Here is a 21028-nt window from a genome sequence, read left to right as displayed (position 1 = left end):
TTGCAGTGGGATCAAACGGGTTTAATGGTACCAAAGCTTCTCCCTTTTCTAAAACAATAGTATAACATCACAACATAGAAAGACACACCATAAAACATCAATTGGAAGGCTTAACTCAATCAAAAAACGCAAATTAACACACAGTGAACGAATAAATGCGGTAAACAGTACTGGTTTAACTCGTTGTTGAAGGCCATACTGAGACTTCTAGTTTTAAAGTCTGCATCATTTGGTCCCTTGTGGATTTGTCTTATTTACAATCATACCACATTTTCTTATTTTTATATGATATTATACAGCAGACAATATTTCACTCTCGTAAACTATAATATAGCTTAATGGGGGTTAATATACGCCAATGTCATAGAAAACCAAAGTATCTATAAAAACCAGATATTACATTTATTAAAATAATATATAACAGATAACTGTTGCTTAAAGTAACTGCGATCCATATTTCTTAACTAGGTTTCATGAACCTTTTCTACGTTTGAAAATGCCTGTACCAAGTCGGGAATATGACAGTTGTTGTCCATTCGTTTGATGTGTTTTATCATTTGATTTTGCCATTTGATCAGGGTCTTTCCGTTTTTGAATTTTCCTCGGAGCTCTGTATTTTTGTGATTTTATTTTTTTTGTCAGTTAATTCTTTTTACATACAGCTTTTTGTGTGTGTGTGTGTGGTTTTTTTTTATTTCTATATACTAGTATAATTTCTTCTTATGTTGATCAAGTTGATTAATGAACAAAATACAAAGCGTATAATTCAATTTAAGATTTAGTGTGTATGTCTAAACCCAAATTTTCGGTATTGAATTCATTCAAGTAATTCCTAACTGGTCTAGAATTTGGATGAAGTAGGGTTTTCCCTATGTAAATGGTTAATTCATTTGTTGATTATTGACGGCCGTATGGTGACCCTTGTGTGTAAATATATTGTAATGTTTGCTGCTAGATATATCTCGTTTAGTTGACAAAATACCCAAATTCGAAAGAACAAACAAATGATAAAGGCAATACATGGTATATAAATTTTCTGAATAGTGTTTTGCTTCGCGGTAGATTAGTTTTGAGCGTCCCTAATCAATGTTATTTTAGTAACACATAGGTCCGGGACACACAGTTATAGTCCCTTGATTTTCGTTGTCCGGACGAATATAGTCCCTAGTGTGGACAGTGTGTTACTTGCCATTTTTTTTATACCCCTTCCATCTCTTTTTGTTTTATGCCTCAAACAGCAAGTATAGGGGGATTAAATTCTACAGTAACATAATTTGGTTCCTGAATTTTAAAGTAAAGTATTGATTTGGTCCAAAAAGGTTAAAAATTATCATTTCGGAAGCTGAAAAAGTGTGAATATTTTGAGTTAGAGCTGGTGAAGTTTTCTATAATTTTGATATAATTTGTCCCAAAAGTAGTACAACACACTGTAAAAATATTATTGAGAAAGTTGGATATTTTTTAATTTTCATTCATTGTCTACAAGAAAATGCACTACGAAATAGCTGTGTTCTCGGCCCATTTGTCGTGAAATAGGAATATATAAGTAATGTGTTAGCCATTTTACCTTGAATAAAGAATGCTATAGCACAAGAAAATAATCATTATCAGCACTTTTAACTTGTTGGTTTCTAATATTAAGACCCATGTTTATAGAACACTATGGTCAAATGTGTTTGTTTGTGGTTATAAGTTTGCTGACCTTCCTCGGGTAGAACTATTTGGTTTATCTAACGATGTACTGTATTACCCTATTTAGTCGATAACTGTAGCAACAGCCACCCTTGAAGGCTTAAATCTTAACAGTTTAAAAGTAATTTCGCGGTTCCACTTTCTCATTTCTTAAATGTAAAATTTTAAACAAAGTACAATTACAATCACATGAAATATCTATAAAAACACTTTTGACAATTTGTTGAGGCAGACATGTTTGTCGTATCAGCAATTAACAGACCACTTGTTTCTAGTTAAGTGTTTTATTGGCCCCAATAAGACTTAGTATTAAAACTTTTGTTTATGTTAAAATGTCACTACGCAATCAAATTACTAGAACACCCGATAGTGAAGAAAAACTCTAAGCCCTAGATTCCCTTTCATTGGCAAAATATTTCATTGTTTGACACCAACACCATTATCTTTAACAGTTACTCTAAACTGGCAGATTTGTGCATCAATGAGGCACTAACGTGTTGTGCAAAGTTTGGTGACCCTATTATAAGGTCAATGATGACAGTTTGGACCTTTCATACCTGTAGCTGTACCATGTTACCACCTACAAAACAGGTATTTCGTATAAACGGCGACAATTTAAGTGCAGAAAGTGAAAACATTAAACTTATTTTAGTACAACTTGACTTGTGTTATATTGTTAACGTAACAACGGTTTGTTTGTATACTTTTTTAATACTGCCAATCTTAGAAACGTTAAAACACCATTGTTGTTGTACCTGGCACCAGAAAAAAAAACTATATCCTTTTCAAATTCAAATACAAAATCTTGTATATCACGTTGAATTAGAAAGATATCAAAGGCTACACCAAATCATTTTAGGGTTTGTGTTTACCTCTTTACAGACAACGTCTATATCTCACATTTTGCTACTAACAGTTGTTAACTGAAGTGCATTTTTTTCTTCATATTTATATCAAAATAATATAAATATTCCAATTCACATAATCGGGTTTAAGTTTAGATTGTTCATTGCTGAAAATTTAATTTTAATTTTTAAATAAAAAAATTCGAATCCTTGAGTTAGTTTAGGGATTATCAAATACAATTGAGAAAGTGTGTCAAAGAGACAACAACCTGACCAGAGCAGTAAAAAGCCCCTATACCACCGAACAGGTCTTCAACGCAGCGAGAAAATTCCGCACACAAATTAAGGCCTCCAAAAATGAGCAAAACTTACGAGTACTCAATCTAGAGGGGGGAAAATGATGCCTAACGAGTTTTGCTCATTTTTGGAGGCCCTGCGTTGTCATATAATGGTAACATCTACGTCTCAAATTGGTCTCTGGTAGATAGGGTATAATTGTCATATCGGTGACCACAAATTATTTTACAAAACCGAAACGTCCAATGCATAAGAAACTTTGCAAGAAAACAATTACACTTTCCATCTTATGTACAGACAAAATATTTTTGAAAAACATGAACAAAACATTGAAATGAGCATAAGGATAAAGTCAACCATAACAAAGGCAGAATATTAGAAATGATTTTGTAATGAATGTAAAAATGTCACATTTATAGAAGAATAGACGGGCTATCTTTGGCAAAACTTTTAGGAATGCTAAGTTTTTATTTATCTAAATCGACATAATAGATTAACATCAACAAATGAAAACTAACATACAACATACGAAAAAAAATTATAAACCGTACCAGAGAACAGTATAAAAAGTCTAAAGAATCGGAATACTTTTTAAAGTTTAAAAAAAATGTTTACATGCCAATAGATTTTTAAATGCAAATTATATTTGATTGATTGAACGTTGCTTAACATCAGCGCGAAACAGCTACAAAATATTGAATGCTTCGTTGATTCAATTTTGATTTTGTTTCGTTGTTTTACTTTTAACCACCCTTCTTTAAAACCAATAGTTTAGTGGTTTACAAATGCACAACCTAATTAATAGGATCGTAGAAAAAAAATCTATTGGTATTCCTTGTTGTCTTGTTTGGTAAATAATTATTGAGAATTTCATACATTAATCATAAACGGTCATAAACGATGCTTTCTAAGTTTGATAACCGCCTCCATTACCGGTGTTATAGTACTCTCTTGAGGACCGTTGGTAGGGTTTAAAGTAGTTATCACAAATGATGTCGTGTGAAAGTTGTTGTGCTATAATTATTCAACGAAAATTAAATATGATTAAAAAAAAAGATTCAATTATGAAAAAAATGTCAAACCCACACTATCAAGATTCTAATATAAAAATAAGAATAATAATATAATTGTCAATGAGACAACTCTCCACAAGAGACCAAATGGCATAGAAATTAACACTTATATGTCACCGTACGGCCTTTAACAATAAGAAAAATCCATACCGTATAGTTAATAACCTTCATTACCACCGCTGTTATATCAAAAACATACTATTTAGAACTTGCTTTTAATATGTTTTTACACATATTGTTGTTATGCTCCAAATCTAGTACCATGAAAAAAATATATCACAATTTTAACAGAAGTCGAATGTTAAAACAAAATAATCCTTTGAGACGAAAAAATAAAAAAAGAAAAAACTCCATATGTCCTTGATGGCTCGAAACACAACTTAAGTTTGGATTTTTTTTTTACAAATGCTGTTGTTAGGCACCAAAGACATTACCATGAAAAAAGTATAACACACTCTAACAGAAGTCATTAGTCTAATTAACAACATAATATTCCCGATGGCTCGAAACACAACTTAAGGTTGGAAATTATTAAGAAACTACGGTTCACTTCCATCAGTCAAAGTTAACCTTAGATGGATTTGGCATTTTTTAAGGTTTTTTTGGTCATAGAGCTCTTCAACTGTTTCGATTCTTATACATCCGGGGTTTTCAAATCATAAGGCTTTGAACGTTCCTGACGAAGGTAAATACAGAAATGTGATTTGGATGCATTGAAATTATAAAAGTTATTTTCAATTTTTAAGGATCTTGTCATTTAGCATTTTGAAAATTAGACAATTTAAGTTCGAATGGTTTACATACAGATCCATCTACTTATAAAAATGTGTAACACAGTCCTCTACTGGTCGCCATTTTCTTATTTTCTAAGTTTTTTGTGGGTTAAAATTACAGTTGAGGAATATGTGTTTAAAAGATGAACAGTGTTATTTTGAAGCAAGAATAGAAAATATACGTGTTTATTACATTTAGGCTCGTTCAACAGCAGTTGATCAGACTCCTTATGGAAATGCTTTCTGGAAAATATATTGATATGGGTATCCTTTGTGGAACAATTAATATAGGGGTTCTTATCTTATTTTACCTTTTGAAAATCAATATGTTGAAAATGTTTCAAAGCAGAAATATAGGTTTTGATTGCTAAGATATAAACCACACGGGATACACGTAATAAAAAAAAGTGCGAAAATATTTAAAAGTAGCTTGTCCGCTTTATATTTTCCCGAATCCAAATATATATATAACGGGTCATCGAATCTGTGTTGTATGCAACCTTTTCTCAGACTGCAAAAACATAAGTGTAAAAATGTCAAATTGTTCCCATAATATTCTCATAAAAAAAATTGATACTCGCTTGAAATCTTTTAATTTTCTAACGTAACTCAAGTTTAAACAGAAAATAAAATTTAATGTTTCGCAATTTGACGCCAAAATTCGAAGGGTATTTTAATAAAATTTAGATGAAACAAAACACAAAAGTGTCAATTTTGAAGAGGCTATTGAATAAAATTTTATTAACATCTTGAAAAACAATGACTAGGCAATAATATCTATAATTCTCATTGACAAGACCATAAAGATACCGCGGAGTGATTTATACGTCATTATCAACGGCAAATATAGTGCAGGGTTAATTGGAGAGCCAAGACTCTCGAGGTAAGCATCTCTTTAACAATGATCAACGTTCCACGAAGGCGTTTGAGAATATCTGTTTATTTGTAGTTTACTCTTGAACGTGTCAGCAAATAAGAAGATACAATAAGCATCAATAAAAGCACTCAAGTGGAGAAGAATGGAGCCAATGCTTGGCCCTATCATACGCTATAAATCCCATTGTTGACTATATTATCACTTATTCATTTACAACGAGTATCAAATCGCTTTATAATAGTTTAACTTTAGTTGCGGTATTAAATTGTTTTATAAGATGCATTAATCGCGAAAAGAGATAAAATTAAGTCACAAATAAACTAAACCGTCTTATGGGGCGCCATAGCCTATCATAAGAACTTAAGTATGCCAAGTATTTGCATATAAAATTTTGGAAAAGTACTTTTCCTTACATGGCTCTTTAGATATTGTCTCAATTGTTTTGATAAAATGGGTTTATTGCTTTCTATCTTGGGTAATAGATTGGGACTGATTATTCAGTTTGAAATTTTAGGCGGTGCTCGTATATCAATTTGAACATGGCGTGGAGTAACGAACAGAAAAACATTTATAATTACTAAAGCTAGTGAATTCTACAAAAGATAATAAAAAAAAAATCAAGTAAAAAGTTACTGGTTAAAAAGTTACCTTTTTTGAAGTTTCTGTCAACAGAGAGAAAAGTTATATAATGAGTGCTGATAGAAACCCAATTCTTACATGTTTTTTTCCAATAAATGATAAAATCAAACCAACATATATTTTTTTAGAAGTTGACCAATCGTTCTAAAATTATTAAAACTTCTTTTGATGTACACCCAGACCATTTTTAGCCATTTTTAGATCTTTCTGATTTTCATATTTTTACGTCAACAAAACCCACATTTAAACAAAATAAATTTTACGCTTTGGATGGCTAATTAAAGCTGTTATAATTGATAAATCGTGACAAACTAGATTGAAGAACAACTGTGAGGAAGGTCGCATGTCCCACGCGGAAACTTCTTTCAAGGAGCAAAAAGTTATAATATGATACCATCGGTTCATTAACAAAATTAGCCCCCGTAAAAGACACTTTACCGACGCAATATAAGCATTGTCTGACCTTGTTCAATTCCAAGATTTGTATTGACAGGAAGTAATATCATAAGAGTTTATGAGTGTATAGCAATACATATTGATGAAGGTGTGTAATCAAAAACAAATCGTGTATCTAGTATGACATGATTTTGTTAGAATAAATATAGAATATAATACACATATGATAAATATTGATATAATCATACCTCAAAAAATTACTCAATTTGAACTGACTTAAGACAATTCGTATATTTACAGCAATACTAGATTGTATCATGAGGTCAACTATTGATGTATTGGTTAGAATTGTCTTAACGTTAGTAAATATTGCATATACTTCTGCAGCATTTTTAGAGTATTTTTTTTATATTAATTATAGAATAAATACCATCAAGGTAACGGTAAGTTGGGTTTAGGTGGATAAAACTGAGAATGGAAATCGGGGATGTGTCAAAGAGACAACAACCTGACCATAGAGCAGACAACAGCCGAAGGCCACCAATGACTATCTTTATTTGGTTGGCAATAAAATGTGATTCATAACCAAACTGGAACATACCTGCACAAGATATAGTCCATTTGTCGATTTTTTAAGCTTATTTGAAGAAATTAAACCAAATAGAATTTCTATTTTGACATTTATTTAATTATGTTTGAAACATACAAAAATTATAATTCCTTTTTTTTTTATTTGTAGCTGAAAAGATATAAAAAGATGAGGTATGAGTGCCAATGAGACAACTCTCCATCCAAGTCACAATTTATAAAAGTAAACCAATATAGGTCAATGTACGGTCTTCAACACGGAGCGTTGGCTCACACCGAACAGCAAGCTATAAAGGTCCCCAAAACATTACTAGTGTAAAACCATTCAAACTGGAAAACCAACGATCTAATGAATATCAAAAACAAGAAACACTTATGAACCACATCAACAAATGAAGCTCTGTTTAATTGAACAACTCAAAAATCGGCGATATGATGGGTTGTACATAATACCTCTTTCATTTGTAAACTTGAATTAAGTTTGACAGTGGATTTATGAACTTGCAATGGTTTGTAATCGTGTCTATATCATTCTTGGTACAGAATAAATATATTCATCAATTAAGTTTTTAATTGTTAAAAACTTGTATGGAGTTCTATGCTCATACAATAATAATTACATTAGATGCATGTTTCATTATAATACTTTCTTCTGATTGGCTAACTCTCCATCCAAGTCACAATTTATAAAAGTAAACCAATATAGGTCAATGTACGGTCTTCAACACGGAGCGTTGGCTCACACCAAACAGCAAGCTATAAAGGGCCCCAAAAAATTACTAGTGTAAAACCATTCAAACTGGAAAACCAACGATCTAATAAATATCAAAAACAAGAAACACTTATGAACCACATCAACAAACGAAGCTGTGTTTAATTGAACAACACAAAATCGTCGATATGATGGGTTGTACATAATACCTCTTTCATTTGTAAAACTGAATTAAGGTTGACAGTGGATTTATGAACTTGCAATGGTTTGTAATCGTGTCTATATCATTCTTGGTACAGAATAAATATATTCATCAATTAAGTTTTTAATTGTTAAAAACTTGTATGGAGTTCTATGCTCGTACAATAATATAACCACTGAACAAATGTGCTTATGAAATTGATTGAGACATCTATCATATTTAATGCAAACATAACCACCAATGAAAAATGTTCCCCAGACAAAACTAATATCAGTAAACAATTTGTCAATGAATGACAGAAGTCGTGAACTATAATTTGCTCTGGTTTTCTGTTTAACTGAGGATATTAAATTGTGATTTTAATGTCAACTTTTTATAGTATGCGCGCAGTAAAAAAAAAATATTGAATCATGACAAACCAATCGTTTTTCAATAGTTCAATTATAGTCTGTTTTGTTCTTCATAATTGACATCTTGTATTGACAACATAAGAGGACAAACATAAACTTTTGCTAAAATAAAGCAAGATTAAAACTTGTAAAATACACATCATACATTCAGCTGTGCAATAATATTCTTGTCCCTTGAGACCAAAACTAAGTCTAAAAACAGTTTTCACATTTGCATCATAAGCCTTTTTTTTAAATAATACACTGAAACATATGTCAAGAACCATGTAAGTGTATCAACACCACTTTTGGCTATGGGATTTGAATAAATTTAAATTTAACTTACAGTTACGTAAAACTAATCAAATTGCTAGCAGCTGAAATAAGAACTTTTTAGCAGCGTTGGAAAAGGATGAAAATTACAAATATAAAAAAAGCAAAATAAAACACACATTTAAGCATCCTTTATATGTGGCGCTTGGGTTTTATATTTTTTTAAGCAAATATTTGAAGTAAAATAATAATTTAAATCAAATCTCATTGATTGACTATTTATCATATACTGTTTTGTTGTTCTGCTTTATTGTATTTGTAAATTGTAACTTTATATTGTCATATATGTATATGGACTATTCCCCTTGAGGTTACTTCTTATGAAAATAAAAGATATTCTATTCTATTCTATTCTATACTTAAAAAAAAATTTAACTTCAAAAACCACTTAAATATTCTTATTGAATTGCAAGAATTTTAAGCAATATTTAGGTAGGAGGATCAATTAGATAATTTTATTTTTAAGATATATATATACTTTTTTATTGCTTTTTGCTGTGTGCATGTCATAAAATCTCATAAAATCCAAAGATGATTTATATAAGCACCCGATGACAAGGTTTACACCTTTAATCCGGATTTCTTGCTTTTCAGTAAAATTCTTTTAATCGTATTTTCTTAAGAAATGCATTTAAAAATAAATTTTCTACACATTTAATCCATGGTACTATATTTCCAGGTGACATAAATGATTCTTATCCCGTGAGAGCTAATAGCAGCCTTATACAAATACTATTTCATTAATATTAATTTTTAATAATATTAACACTTTTTGTGAAACGGATTAATTTTTCATTTTTGAAAAGAGAAATTAGATATTTGTGTAGTGATTACTCCATGTCTGTTGTGGGTTGTCCTAGGGACATTTTTTCAAAAAATAGATTTGTGGGGAAAAGGTTCTTAACATGTGTTATATATTGTGTGTGTCTGTAATGTGCATTGGAGTTTGAACATTTTGTCATGGCATACTATTTGAAATTTAGAAATTATGTTTTACTTTTATTTGTTTTTGAATTTTACAGATTCTCAGAATCCAGAAGTATGGTAAGTTAAAATTTTCTATGTAATTGTAAGTTTAAGAACTTTTAAATTAATTTATTTTCTTCAAGGGTCTTAGTTTTACAGTCGTGTGATACAGTTTGGTGTGATTAAATTACTTTCCCTGAATGGAATATACCTTGAAATTCGTTGTTTGTTTGGGTTTTTTTGGTTTTTTTTTGTTATTACATTTTTTGCTTTAAAGTCGAACTTTGAGTGATCACTGTAATTTTCGAAGCAAACAGTTTCGGAAGTATTTTTTAACGAATGAAGCAGTAATCTTGCGCGCGGGTAAAAACAATCAAAGACGTGTCCGAACAACCTTGCTTTTATAAAAAGATGTGAAAAATCCCGTCTTTGGTTTGTTACAGCTATGCCTTGTACTATGACAGTGTAGTAAAAGTTGTTAATGTACTATGACAGTGTAGTAAAAGTTGTTAATTTATTTATTTTTAATTCATTTTGCACTATTTCCTTGTTTCGCTTCGTTTCTGCAATTGTTTCTGTCTACATAGGGAAAAAATTATGCCTAATAATTTGCTATATTATCAATTCTATAAGCAGAAAAGAAAGCGATTCAATGTCAATTCGTAATATAAAACGAATAAAAGAATCGAAGCTGAAACATGTTGCTTTTTGCATCAAATACATCTGTACTTGATTTGTTCGTAAATAATGTACGTAATTAACATTACGCTATATCAAAATTACATATATATAGAGAACGTTACATAAAATAACCATACTCATGTGCCTGTCCCAAGTCAGTATCCTCGTTGCTTCATGTCGATCAAACCTTCTTTTTTTATAATCGGAGAATTGGGCATTGTTGGCAAATCTTTCAAAGTTTTTATTCACACATTTTAAAGACTTGGAACCATTAACAGCTGGACATATTTTTAGACACTTGAGTCTTTTGTTGAAGAATGCATGTTAATCTTAGATATCAGATGGGTTATTTTTCTGGTTGCTTACTTTTTTATTATTCTTTATATACCCACTTCTCATTTTATTTACAATTAAAAGTAGGTCATGGGTTTTTTCGTAAGAAAAGGTTAGATTGAGTTTAATACAAAAATACAATTTTTGTTGTTGTCTATCCAAGATGTTTGTGTTTCGTTTATTGTTTTGTACATACATTATGCAGTTAGTTTTCTTGTTTTCTTGTTTAACTCTTTTGGAGGCAGAAATGCATAAAACAGTTCAGAATAACAGCGCAAATGATACTCCTGAAAAAACAATAATTGACGCAAAAGGACTGCTGCCTTTTTAATACCGAGGCTTTTTATAAATTCATTTACGGTTTCAGTTTTGCTAATTGTTGAAGCCCGTACGGTGACCTATAGCTGCTAACATCTGACAATCATGCTTCATCTTCTTGATTGTATATAACTTTAATGAAAGTGGAATTTATTCGATGTGCATAAGTGAAAAGTAGAAATCTACAATTCACAAATTAAACAGTTCTACCGAGAAAAAAAACCAGATGACTTCTTGCTGAATAAAGTTTCTTTTCTAAATGAATTTTCGAAGTTCAGTCTCGGTATCCTACGCAATTAAAGTAAAATGTCCATCTCGTGTTCCGTGCTCGGCCTAGTATTATTTCCTGTTAATTAAATATTAGAATATCAGCATGAACAGTTGAAACACCTTAACCATAGGTCTATTCTAAATAATTTACATTGTTATTTATGGTTTTCTTTTATTTGGTTTTGAATGATCATCGTTTTCGGTCTTTATGACACAATCTATCCATTGATTTGTCACTTATTATGGTTTAAACTCTACCAACGTCCATGATGAGAACAAGTAAGTAATTCTTTATTCTAATGTATTTGAAATTTTTCTTAATCATTTGTAAAATTAAATATCTGGAGGAACGACTAAGAGAGTCTACCATTAACAAGTCAAAATTCATGAGGCTTATATGTTGTGCATTATTGTTTGTCTTTGTACGTCTGGTTTTTTTGGGGTTTTTTTTTTTGTTGGGTTTTTTTTTGTATTTTTTTGGAGTAGTCGAATGTTGTTAATTGGTGGTATCTTGTTTCGGTTACTGCGTTTCTTTTTTTTTCCAAAATGTATTGTGGACCTATTTGTCCATACTTTTTTTTTTCTCTCAGCCATGTTGTCATCAGTGGTTATTCTCATAGTGGGGTCTTTAAGAAATCTTAGAAGAGTGGCAGGAACTCCCAGATAAATAACGGGTAACCCCGAGAATTGCGAAGGAAAATAACAGGAATAGTTCTGTCGTAACTCAGGAAATGCACAATTGCATTATGTTGAGATACTTAAGAAGGTTCACTAAATCATGCCTTCGGGGTTAGGAGGAGATCGTGAAGTGTACTTAAATTTGCGAATGCTTATAACGAAGGCCAATTTAATAAAACTGTCATTCTTATGAAGAAATGAAAAATGAGATCCAAAAATTCATCATGTGGTTAAGAATCTGAAAGTTATACAAAATTCGGTTTAGATGCTATAGCAGCATAAAAGTGGGACAAAAGAAAGAATGAACTTGCGCACCCATCAATATAATTATATCACCCGCTGCAGGAAGCGCTGGTATTATAAATCTTAACGGATTAACATCAAATGCCTGTATATATGTTTTGTATTTCCTTCTAAAGAAGCATGATTCGTTCCCAATTTTCAAAACTTTCACTACTATGGACAATAACGGACAAGTTAGATAGACATGCACGTTTTCGCATGAAGAATTACATATATCAGTCGAAACAAATAGTCCATCGAAATAAGAACGTGTTGAAAAAAGAGGGACGAAAGATACCAGAGGAACATTCAAACTCATAAACCGAAAATAAACTGACAACGCCATGGCTAAAAATGAAAAGGATAATCAGACAAACAATAGTACACATGACACAACATAGAAAACTAAAGAATAAACAACACGAACCCCACCAAAAACTAGGGGTGATCTGTGGTGCTCCGGAAGGGTAAGCAGATCCTGCTCCACATGTGGCACCCGTCGTGTTGCTTATGAGATAACAAATCCGGTAAATAGTCTTATTCGGTAGGTCACATTTATGAAAGGGAATGGGATTATAGTTACGACGTAAGGAACATATCCGATATCATTTGTGAAACGGTTATTCCCGGAATAATGATAACGGTCAACTAACTCGTGATGGCGTCCGTAAAATTTACGAAGAGATGATTTCAAAAAAAAAGTGTTACGTCTCTCTTTAAATTTCCGTTAAACCACTACAATTGTATTTTTTTGTTTTTTTTATAATTCTTTGTCTTTAATTATTTTTACTGTGGTATATCTTTAACTGCTAGCTCCGAAAGCAGAAAATGAAAATGTAAAAACCAAAGCCATAGTTTGTTTAATATTTGTTCATACACATATATATCTTGTTGCTTATAAAAATCCAATGCCGACGAATCATTATTTTTGTGTGGTCCTCAAAATACAGATTTTCGGGCTTTTTTTTTTATTTTATTTTCTTTTTATTCGGTTTGATACTTTAAAATTTTAATCATAATACAAAAGTTAACATTTTGTATATTCTTATGTGGACTCGTTGTCATAGAGATGTAAGTCGCTCTGAGTCGAGAAAATTGCTAATATATTATCTAGTGCTTCAAGGACACTTTCCTGTTATATCAATTCAATATATTTTCTTTTCAAATGAAAATTAAAAGTTGATATGAAGTTGAGGATTAGGGTAAAATAATTACCTCTTTTTTTGTTTTGAATGTTAACATTCATTTAAGAATCTTTAAAAAAAAAATGAAAATAAAAGAGAGAAGATACAAAAGAAATTATTAAGTCGAAGAAAAAACAGACAAAACCATAGCAACGGGCAAACAAAAGTCTACAAAACACTATACAGAAAACCCCATTTTGACAAATAATAATTTCAATATAATTATGTTCCAACAAACAATCATCCCTGCATTTTGTTTATTTCTCAGGGAAAAAAGGAGTATTAAACTGTTCGGTTACGGAAACTGTCCTTCAGACAGGCTGGATCTAACACACGAACTGTTCTCCTTCAACTTTTATATAATCTAGAAAAAAATAGCAATTAATAACAATTAGATAGTACTAAGTCAACTCATACAACAGTTATTAATTACAATCAATTGTTGTATTTCCTGGTAAACAAACTAATGGAAAATCGACGCAACCGAACATAAATGATTGAAAGGCCGGAATTAGTTTGATAATGATCATTTATTGTGAATTGTCAATAAAGCAAACATAGGATGATGCTTGTTTTATTATATAAAACATTGCAATTCCGGAAATTCATACAATAGGACTGGTTCATTTGCGCTAGCCAAGGTTTACGATCAGGCCCCTTCTTTAATCATCTTCGCCAAGCAATTATCACGAGGGACCAAATTGTAACCATTGGCTATCATAATGATAATAGGTGATATAGAGCAAATGCAAATCTGATGTTTTCAAAAAGTCTTGAAGTCTTTTCGCTATTTCTTTTATTTCTCCTTCATCTTTGGAAAAGATTTAAAAGGTTGATTTATGGAACTGAAACAAAACGTTGTATGTGCGGTTAACATCTGATTAAGCTTATATCCATTGTTTAAAAGAATTCAATTCGATCTCGTTTGGTTGGTTCGAATGTAATTTTAAAAAACTAATACATGTTTCAATGCAAAATGAATCGACAACTAAATGACACAATAAGTTAAGCTATATTTATATATTTGAAAAGACTTCTACAAATATTCTGTCCTAATGTCATGACTTTGAAGAACCCTAACAGTTATCTATAGTTACTGGAAAGTGGCAACTGCTACGGTAATTGTTGGGGGACGTGTGTTTTAGTGTGTTAACTCTACATACACAAAGACACGTCTGACCTGAGCAAACACCTGAAATCCAAGCATTTATTAGGAGAATGTAATGCTCACTTCACGTAGACGAACCCTGACAACAGTTTCTTAAAGTGTTAGCTGTTATGATGAAAAATTTCTAATAAATTGTCTGTCCTGACTTATGCCAACCTACTTGTCATTCCAATTGGTCCGATGCAATCAACTATCATCTTTTATTTTATAAATTTTGATCAATTTTGGGAATTCAGGTGAAGCGTGCATTATTGCTTATTGATGACAATGCACTGTCCGTTCATGTTTCGATATTTATCATTTCGCTTTTTAGTCTATGGTTGATTGATGTGTGACACACACATAAACACACACACACATCACATCTCTTCAAACTTATGAGCAGCGATTTTTATTCCGGCGAAAGCGATTTCAATGGCGTTAGAGGTATTTCAAGTGCGTTGCGTTATTGTAAAACAATAGCAATTTACCATCTCTAACAATTTTCCAATGTCGAGCAATTGTAGATGCAGTTAGCATAGAATAGGCATAATCATGCTTACTTGGATTGTCACATAGTTTTGTTTATCTATGTTTTTAATTTACTGATATTGCTACAGCACCATTTAATAAAGCTTATCGTATGTGAAACCAAAGAAAGATAACCCATTTGTACATATTTTGTTTTGTATTTCGATTTGCATATTCATGAGTAAATTATTTCATAACATGAATTGATAATAAGAATTTATACTTTTCATTGACTGATAAGAACCGAGAGACATTCAAAATTAAATTTTAGTTCTAAATAAAAATGTGACATTAATGAACGCACTTAATTCCCGTCCCGCTATAATACACGGCGTATACGACAAGAGATTCATCGGTGCGAACGTCCACTTAAAACGGACCGACACCACCTGTAGGTATTTCATGTCAAACTAACGCAATTTTTGTATGATGGACAAATCATTTTTGAAAGTACGATTGAACTAACGTTGAGAACACATCAAACTAAATTCTTGTTTATTTTGTCTCTTCCAGAATATGCATGAAATATTTGCCTCTGGACGCTTAGCAAACAACAGTCATCAACTTATTCAAACTATCCATGTAATCAACATGTGTTATACTAATACAAAATGCATCATTTGTAGTCCTTTACAACACAATAAAATATGCGTCACCAACTTTGATGCATCAAAGATCAAACATCATGGATTAGCAATGCATTGGTTTTCACAATATTTTTTTCTATGCACTTTATACCTTAAGAATTTATTACATTCGTTTGCATTAGCATTGATCATATTGGTAATTAAACAGTCATACCTAAATTATGGGTTTGAATGGAGATGTGTCAGAGAGTCATGATGATTTACTATACAGTTCAGTTTCTGGTACATTTTGCCTTCAGCAAACATTTAATAATAGCAGGATTTATACATATTGGTTATGGTACTAGTTCTTTAACCTTTTTTCCAGGGTACATTCGACAGCGTTCAGCTTGGTGACATTTTGAGACAAACAGATTTAACGTCGATGGCTGGTAATGTAAACGGGCGAGATGATGATGTGGAATGGCCAAACTATACGGATAATGGTGATCTCAAAATTGACCTATCTTTGAACCAATTAGTGAATTTAATGAGAAAATTAAAAAGTCAGAATAAGATAGACCGCCAAGATAGAATTAAAAAACAAATATGCTACGTCCAAGAATTGTGCTAATGTAAAGTTATGTTCAGTTTTTGATTTGCTATCTCAATTCATCTTCAGGAGCATTGAACAACTTTTGCTGCTTTTCAATATAAAAATTAAACCGTTCTTAAACACAATTGCATATTTTGATGAATTGTGTAGTTTCATATGACAGTATGAGGGTGGCCCAAGCCAAAGTCAAAGGAATACAAAAGAAGACATTAATACAACCGTAATACATGTACATGGGAACTTGTCATTAAAGATGTATATTTGAATATTTCTGTCGGCGTATAACTGTTGACTTGTATTTAAACAACTGAATAAAACATTTCACAATTTTAAATATTTTTGGTATCATGTTCTTCAAATTATTATTTTAATTAATTAAAGCGCAAGACTATATTGTATCTGATTGTATAAAAATGTGCATCCCAGTAAAATAGTATTGTTGTGGTGTCGCTTATTAATAGAGCTTTCTTACAAATTGACGAAAGGCACGTAATCTTGACGAATCATACGTCAAACTCGTTTTAGGGATCCTTTATTTTGACTAAATAACATAATCGTCATGGAACTTTGATGGCATTTCACCCTTAATGTTAGCCTACGACCATAACCCTACATGCAACGACACTTATTAAATTAGATTTTTCGTGAGATATAGGATTTCGGGACGTACGATAGGTAAAAATATAATACCATCAAGTAAGAAAAGGAGAAAACTTTACAAAATATAATAAATATAGGGAAGAGAGAAGAAAAACATACTCCTAAAAACAAAACAAAAATGGCGTCCAATCCACACCCCTCATAATTTTCAAAATAAATTACAATATAGCATTATTTCACCAAAGAAAATACAAATGCAAATACATTATAAAAAAGAAGATGTGGTATGATTGCAAATGAGACAACTATCCATAAAAGACCAAAATGACACAGACATTAACAACTATAGGTCACCGTGCGGCCTTCAACAATGAGCAAAGCCCATACCGCATAGTCAGCTATAAAAGGCCCCGATAAGACAATGTAAAACAATACAAACGAGAAAAACGATAAAACTAACGGCCTTATTTATGTAAAAAAAAAAATGACATTGTCCACCAAAAATAAGAAAAAGTAGAAAAACAAATACCCATGAATTCAATATTTGAAACGCCAACAATAATCAAATGGAAAAAGAAAGATGACTTTCATACTATGTCATATACAGGTGCTCATTAAATTATACTTGTGAATCACCGCCTCTTCCTGGGTAATAATCATTGTCACCTTGTGATGTGTCCATACACCGGAGTTAGTCTCTTTTATGGAACCGTTTTAGCGTATGATTGCGTCCTGGTACTGAACATTCATGAAATGCTCCCATAGCTTGTTGTTTTGGATTTCTTCTCTTTTTTAGTCATTTAATGCTTGTTTAACAGTGTGAACTTTGTTACGTTCATATTAAACTTAATTTACAATTAAAGCATTAGTTTTACATTTGTTGCCTGCGATCACAAGATTCACATAACTTTTCGTCATTTATCAACAACAAAATTATCACAAAATCTGTTTTCCTGAATTGATTTCACATTGCCTTTTCAAAACATTGTAGCATCCTTGTTTTGCAGATCTCGATGATCCATATGCATGGTGAAAATTTGCTGAAACCGTACTCATAAAAAAAAATGTGAACCTTGTCGATTAACATACTACAATACTGCCATTAAAGTAATAATTGTGAAACTCGTGCTTGAACAATTCCCGCGAACATGTATATAATCGTGGTTTACGTAGGTAACGTAATGAACGTAGGTGTATTGACACTATTTTGCTTTATTTTCTGATATTAAAAGCGTGTTTTATTTGCGATATGCTTATTTTTTGAAAGATAAATTTGATTTAGAAAAGAATGCTGTTTTACCGACTAAGACAAAGACTCTTTTAGCAGTTATTGTGGAAATGTAATACGTGCTCCCTTTACGTTCGTTCGTACCTTTCGTCAATTTGTAAGAAAGCTCTTATATGTATTTTGTAAACACTGAAGATTGGCATTGTTCTATCATCTAATATTCCTGTATTATTTGTCGAATGATATCAGTTTGTGACTGAACTATGTCTTAAGGAATAGGAGAAGGGCTATCATATATAAATCGTGTTCATATATATATATATATATATATATATTATGGCATGTGGATTTAATTTGTACAAAGAACAGTGATGGCAAAGTTGCTTTCTTACTAGCCAGACTTTGACATCAATTCTATATTTGATTCGACTTTTGAAAAGAATAATCATTGTTTATTAGCCCAATAAATCAGAAAAAAAGTGAATAAATGATGAATAAAACCACTGATTGATCATTCTTCTTTTTATATTCTTTATATATTCATGCATCAACTAACAAACAAGAAAAATTAAACTACTACTACTTCAAAGGTAATTTTTACAGCACGAAGAGGATAACACTATGAAAAAGTAGCATAAATTTATGGTATTGTTATAGATTTCAAAAGGAGTGAGAATTGGATATCGCTTGATATCAACTGGAGTTATTTGATTTCAATATGATAATAAACGACCCTGCACATAAAATAGATGGGCACTTTGTACTTAATTTAACCGGGTTTTTTTGTTGGGGCGTCACTAGTGAGGCTTTTACAGACGAAATGCGCGTCTACAGTATACAATTTTAGTCCTGGTATCTAGAATGATATCAAAATAAGAAGATTTGGGGATTGGCAATGAGACAACTAACCACCAGAGATCAAATGACACAGAAGTTAACAATCATAGGGAGTTTATTTGTTCTTTATTTGTTGTGTTATTGTCAGATTATCATGGTTTCACGCCACTACCGATTTATCAAACTCAAAGCAGTGCCATACAGACACAAATGAAACATAAAATTGTCAGATTATCATGGTTTCACGCCACTATAGATTTACCAAACTCAAAGCAGTAAAAATTACCTTAGAAGTAGTAGTAGTAGTTTAATTTTTCTTGTTTGTTAGTTGATGCATGATTATATAAAGAATATTAAAAGAAGAATGATCAATCAGTGGTTTTATTCATCATTTATTCATAGACAGGGGTGTGGAAATATTTGTTGTGAGCACTTGTCCCTGGGCAAGTAAAACTAAAAATTTTACTTGTCCATAAAATTATTGCCAAGCACCCGAAATTATCCAAGACCTTTCCCAAACATCCTGTCTTAGCGTTATGGAGACAAACAAGTCTGAAAGACTTATTTGTGAGAGCTGACGTCTCCTCTAATAAAAGCTGTCCAATTGCAGGATGGTGCAAGTCGTGTTATACAGACGATGGGTGACTTGCCAACACATACTGAATACTCAAACATTAACTTGCCACTTCACTGGGTCTTTGTACGCTATATAACTTGCAAAACCCAGAATGGTGTATTCCTTCTTCAGTGTTGGTGTGGCATGCAGTATGCTGGCGAGAAGAACAAACATTCAACAAACGCATTAAATGTTATCAAAGTGACTATACCTGCAAGCCCGACTTCCCCGCAAGTCGTTCTTTAAGATAAAATGAGCACACACAAGCTGATCTCAAAAACCTTACAATCACTGTCATAGACCACAACGAGGGTTGGTCAAGGGCCGACAGACTTGCTCGGGAAAGGTTTTGGATCAGAAAGCTAAGGCAGTTTCCCCAAGAGGGCATACATGAAAATACATAGAATGAGTCACTCATTTTCCTACCATCACTTGTTTCCAGTAACTATAAGGCTTCTGTACTTTCATTTACATCATATTCATACTGATGAAGGATATCTGTTATCCGAAATATTAAACATTTGTTCATTTTATTGTTATTGTTTGGGGATGTTTTACCCTTTTAGACTTGTTATATCAAAAATGGTTTGATATGAAAGCTGCAAAATAATGAACAGTTCGTCTGTATTAACCATCTCCTTAAAATCTATTCGACCAACAGAGAGCTATATTTTAAACACTATATGCAACAATATGTCTGTATGGCACTGCTTTGAGTTTGATAAATCTATAGTGGCGTGAAACCATGATAATCTGACAAATAAAATCCAAAAACAACTGATTTCACCTTTACCGCCAAGCGAATATTTTAGAGGCTAGGTTATATGCTTTACTTATCAACCAAAGAAAGATAACCATAAGAAGTAAAAACTGCCTTTTCCTGCCATATTTTTTTTAATTTTAAAGTATTTAAGTTTCCTTTCGCAAGGAAATTATTTTTTAGCTTATGAATACTGTTATTGCAACATATGCTATTGTCTATAATAAACGTAACATACTTTATATCATATTGAAAATTAGATGAAGAACCTTAAAAAGCTTTTAAAACTTACAGGTAAACAAGTTTAAGTTGTTAAAATCTTTTTAACATCGTCTTTTTCAAGAAAGAGGATAATGCTCGGCTTTAGGCGATGGATTTTTACTGATTCACGAGCACTTGCTCATTTTTCAAATTTTCTTACACATGAAAGTGTTGTGTCAGTGTTTTGTTGAATACGGAGTAAAACATACCACTAATTTCTTATCAACCAGATAACAAATTTTGATTTATAGACAGACAACTTATCATGCAGTCACGAAAGAATGAAAATGATTAAATGCATACATAGATCTGAGGTTCACCGATTCTAAAGAAAGCGC

The 21028-nt window shown here is 31.6% G+C and overlaps 1 long non-coding RNA gene across 1 annotated transcript; it reads left to right on the top strand.

The window, feature by feature from the left end:
* The first annotated feature begins 9497 nt into the window (after window positions 1–9497).
* Window positions 9498–16722, top strand: LOC139520708 (uncharacterized). The gene is made up of 2 exons (XR_011663943.1): window positions 9498–9860; window positions 16161–16722. It is a non-coding gene; the product is annotated as an uncharacterized lncRNA (long non-coding RNA).
* The last annotated feature ends 4306 nt before the right edge of the window (window positions 16723–21028 follow it).

The sequence above is a fragment of the Mytilus edulis genome, chromosome 4, assembly GCF_963676685.1.
Source record: "Mytilus edulis chromosome 4, xbMytEdul2.2, whole genome shotgun sequence".
In the NCBI taxonomy this organism is placed as follows: Eukaryota; Metazoa; Mollusca; class Bivalvia; order Mytilida; family Mytilidae; genus Mytilus; species Mytilus edulis.
This window is presented reverse-complemented; position numbering and strand designations above follow the sequence as displayed.